The following is a 4,986-nucleotide window of genomic DNA, read 5'->3' on the forward strand; positions in this document are numbered from 1 at the left end:
CCTCCTCCTGAAAGCTTGACTATGGCTCAGTTCCTTCAAGCTCTTCGAGAGGAATGTCAAGCAAATAATGCCGCTATTCAGCAGCTAGCTCAAGCCTTGGTGAACAACCTGCCGCAGAATGGGAATGGCAATGGTCGCTCTACTCTCTCTGAGTTCATGCGAACTACGCCACCCATATTCACGGAGACGACTGAACCATTGGATGCCGATGACTGGATCCATACCATCGAAGACCTCCTCGCGCTAGTCAAATGCACTGATGATCGTGAGAAAGTCCTCTATGCTTCTCACTGTCTCGGAGGCACAGCCAGAGCTTGGTGGGATGGATTTCAGATCATGCGAGCAGGACAAGTAATCACTTGGGGCTGTGTTCAAAGATGGATTCCGCGCTGCTCACATTCCTCCCGGAATGATGACCATTAAGAAGCGGGAATTCCGAGCCTTAAGGCAAGGCAGTGGATCTGTCAAGGAGTATTTGCAGAAGTTCAACCTCCTGTCAAGATACGCACCAGAAGACGTCAACACTGAGGCCGCCAAAGTGGAATGCTTTATGGAAGGACTACAACAGTCACTCCAGTACCAGTTGGTTGTTTGTGAATGCGGGACCTTCCGCGATCTGGTTAATAAGGCCCTTATGTTGGAGGATAAGCGTCGTGCTATGGACGCCACCCGTAAGCACAAGCTAATGGGTAGTGGAGGACCAAGTAACCCGAAGCCACGTCCCTGGCAGTCAGCTCCAGCAAGACCCAACTATCAACAGCAGCAGTACAAGACTCCAACATTTTGCCAGAACTACCAGCCTCAGCAGCAAGTCAACACCAAGCCAGCAATCAATCCACCGAACAACAATGGAGTCAAGACCAATATTCTAGCAAAAGTTACCTGTTTTGGATGTGGACAGACAAGGCACTATTCCACACAGTATCCCAACAAGAAGCTTGACGCACCGCGCCGCAATGCGCCAAATCAAGGCCAAGGAGCACCAGGAAGAAACCAAGCTCCCCACAATCAACAGTATCACGACAGGGGTGGATTAATCATATCTCCGTAGAAGAGGCACAGGAAGACCCGGACTGCATTCTGGGTACGTTCCTCGTCAACTCCACCCCAACAATAGTATTGTTTGATTGTGGTGCTTCGCATTCTTTTGTTACATAAACACTACAAGAAATATGGTCAATTATGACCAAAATTATTGACGGAGGTTTAATTGGTCATAGATCAATGACCATAATTCACAAATTGGTCATGAAGACTGTGGATGGGTCAAAACCCTATAGTGTCATGACCATTAGGGTGAATAGGTCATTATCTAATTGCATAGAATGGTCATAAAGATGTGAATGATGCATACTAGCTTATTTCAAGTCCATCATGATGAAATTATGTTATCATAGAAATTTTCTCAGGGTGACTGGATGACAACTCAACAATTTTATCAAGGTGTGTGTTTAATTGTTAATTTTTTGTCTAGGTGTATGTCTAGTTGTCAATTTTAACAGCCACACACACGACTATGATGGAGAAATTAACAGACGTGTCGCGTGGTTGTCAATGGCATATAATTGTTAAAATTGATAAAAATGGGGCCAACAAGACTCAATCAAAGTAGTTCAACAAGCACCTACGAGTAGGCATTTATCGTGCATATGTTGTAGTAGCGGTTGGAAATCTTTTTAATTATATATGTGTTCTGTTATGGGCCTATTTTGGGTCAAACCTGAAGCAAGTCAATATTTTTATAAATAACAGAAAAACTATTGGTTGAAAGCCCGTGACTTAGAAACAAACCCTAGAAAACAAAAATACCAGGTCAAGTCTATCGCAAGGGGCAGCGGCGGCGCAACTGACAATCACTTGCACCCAGCGGGCAGCGGGTGGCGCCTTGGCCGACCATAAATTACGTCGGTAGGCAACAAGCATCTCAAAAAAAGATATGTGTATTCACTCGATTAAAGGAATTATGTTTATGTCTATATAATATGTGCAAATATTTTTAGCACCAAATCGCCTTCAGTCACACCTAAAATCTTTCCCGCTACTACCAAAAACTTTCCCGCTTCACATATGAGGGTATTTTCGTCAAGTATTTCAGCCGCACCGCACCATACACCTGCTCCCGTCCAAACATTTCCCCCAAATCCCCTCGAACCCTAGCCGCCATGTCCTCCCCTCGAACCCTAGGCACCCCTGCCTTCCCCTCGAGCGTAAGCAATGGCCGATCCAGACACCGGACGCGCAACGCGAGCAGCGGCCCGATCGATCCAGCCACTGATGGCGCGTCCCCTCGAGCGCGAGCAGCGGCCGATCCAGCCATCGGCAGCGCGTCCCCTCGAGCGCGAGCAGCGGCCGATCCAGCCATCGGTGACGCAGCGCGAGCAGCGGGCCATCGATCCAACCACCGGTGGCGCGGCGCGAGCAGGGGCCCGATCGATCCAGCCACCGGCGACGCGACGCGAGCAGCGGCCCAATCGATCCAGCCATCGGTAGGGAGGTGCGAGCAACGGCTCGGTCGATCCAGCCACTTGCGGCGGTCCAACCATCGAGGGGCGGCGCAAGCAGATCTTCCTGCTGTCCATCGCTCCTGAGAAGAACGACGGGTCGACAACCACAGGACCCTGCTGCCTCCTGCAGCTGCAATGTAAGTACATGTGTTCCCAACGTGAGTAGTACTATTGATTTAATCGTTTAAAGCTTCATCTAATTTGATAGTGTGGTTTGCTTCGAGAACAAAAAATAGCTGATTTAATCATTCACTGATTCATGCAAGTAGACTTTGCTGCTTTTTTGGCCGATTTTCTTATATATAAACTTCTAAAATGTGTACGCATCTGTAGTTGAGATGTTCTAGTTGTTTTTAAAACTAGTTAGTCAGATTGGCTGCACTCCTGCAGGTTGCAGCACGCCTTTCCTCGAGCGGCACACGTGACTGGCATCTTGACGCAGATGGCAAGCAACGTCCGGTGGAACAGCTCCAGCAGGAGGCAAACAACGGCGTTCTTCTTCGTCGTGGGATCCTAAAAAGTAGTCTGGCATGAAGCTGTGACATGCTTATGTATGTGCCCTGCACTAACAATAGCTACACTCCTAAGGGGATGTAATCGAACAAAAGGTACTCCTTCCAGTACAACACACAAACCTATGCCAGCTCAAATCTTGATCCGTTCATGATAGGATGGTGGCCCAGATGTTCACCTTCTTAGAACCATTTTATTTTTGGGTGGCGGCCTCCTTTGTGTCCACTCAGCGGGGAAGCATCTATCATGAATTTCATGCACTACATATTTTACCCCAAGTATATAATATATCTCTAATAGTACCCTGTAAGAAATGTTCGTGCTATTTCTACAATTTTGTAAGCCGGATATGTGGCAAGTGCATTGATTATGTAATTAGTAATCCTGGTTCTAGGCTAGACTAATCTTTAGATCTTCCATCAATTTTTATTACAACTGAATAAGGGTCCTTATCACATAGTATATAGTACACACTCGGAAATCAAGATTCATGGAATCACTGGCCGTTGATATATATGATGGTTGATAACATACTTTAGGGTATCCTGCCCATTCTGCCAGATTTTACATACTCAACTAATATATTAGTACTTGATCTGGTATAGAAAACAAACTTAATTCTACATCAAGTATTTAGCATTCAACATGATTCAACTTCTAGCCTTTATAGATTAGTCATTTGATGGGTTAACTAGAAATGTTTTAGGCTTTTAGTATATTTTCGGTTATATAAGCTCATGGACTATGCACACGTTCAAACAACAAAAAACTGCATCAAGCATTACTGTTTACGTGCAGGAAGCATTCTATAATATTTTCTATTATGGACAAGATCAAGTAGCTGAATCAATGGACATTGTATGGCAAGGCGAACAAGCACACTAAATAAGAGCTGTTATAGTAATTCCAAGCTACGTTCTGTACCCAGTGCTCAATACACTACCACTGTTGGAGGATGAAATAGTTCTAGTTTATTTATTACTTGTATATTATAATATTCTGTATCCGGTGCATGCACACTTTGCATGCATTTTTGACATCATGGTGATTAGAAGCAGAATAGATAATTATTCAAAGAGATAATTATTCAAAGACGTAAAGATTAGATTAAAAAAAGATTCGCATGTATTTTATTCGTACCTTCACTTAGAGAAGTTGTATGCTTTCTTATGTTTGATTATTTGAATTACCAAGATGTTCTAAAGCACCCAGAAGAAGTAGAGGACATGACAGGAGGAGGGAACAAGAAGCTTCGTTTATCATTGATGTTATATGTGATCAACAAAAACTTGTGCTTCTCATCCAATCTTTGTCAAACTATGTTGATGTGTGGTTATGCACTTGTTGGGCCCTTTTGCTGTGCACCTGTACTTGTAGAACTATTTTGTTGTGCACTTGTTGGGCTTTGAACTTTTATGTGTAGAGGAGTCGGTGGATGATGTATTGTAATTCATGTGATGTGTTAATGAAATGAAATATATACAACTAATTTATAATCTTTTATTCTTTTATACTTGTTTTTAATGGGCCTATCTTAAGATATACATGCTTTTGGCAAAATAATGCATCAGCCTTGGCAAAATAATGCATCAGCCTAAACAATTTAGACGTTTTTAATAATAAAATAGTATTGGTGGAGGCCCATGTAGACTAGATTATTGAATTGAGCTGTGAAATTTATGATGATTTCATTTGGTCACTAGCAATGCCATGTTAGCACAGCCACGACAGATCCTATGTGGCTCACACAAATGGTTAATGACCAAACCAAAATTTTGGTCAATAGAGATCTACGACCAAAATTTTAGAAAGGTCAAGTTTGTTCATTCTTGACGGCCAACCGTTGACCTTGTAAATTTGGTCAAAAAAAAGGTCAATAAACAACAACAATGACCAATCAATGACAAATATAGGAAGTCATAATTGACCTTATTTCTTGTAGTGAAAGATTTGCGGAAAATGTGGTTTA

The 4,986-nt window shown here is 43.1% G+C and overlaps 1 pseudogene; it reads left to right on the forward strand.

The window, feature by feature from the left end:
* Positions 1 to 2,083: 2,083 nt before the first annotated feature.
* Positions 2,084 to 4,506, forward strand: LOC123440010 (annotated as a pseudogene).
* The last annotated feature ends 480 nt before the right edge of the window (positions 4,507 to 4,986 follow it).

This window comes from Hordeum vulgare, chromosome 3H (assembly GCF_904849725.1).
Source record: "Hordeum vulgare subsp. vulgare chromosome 3H, MorexV3_pseudomolecules_assembly, whole genome shotgun sequence".
NCBI classification, from domain to species: Eukaryota; Viridiplantae; Streptophyta; class Magnoliopsida; order Poales; family Poaceae; genus Hordeum; species Hordeum vulgare.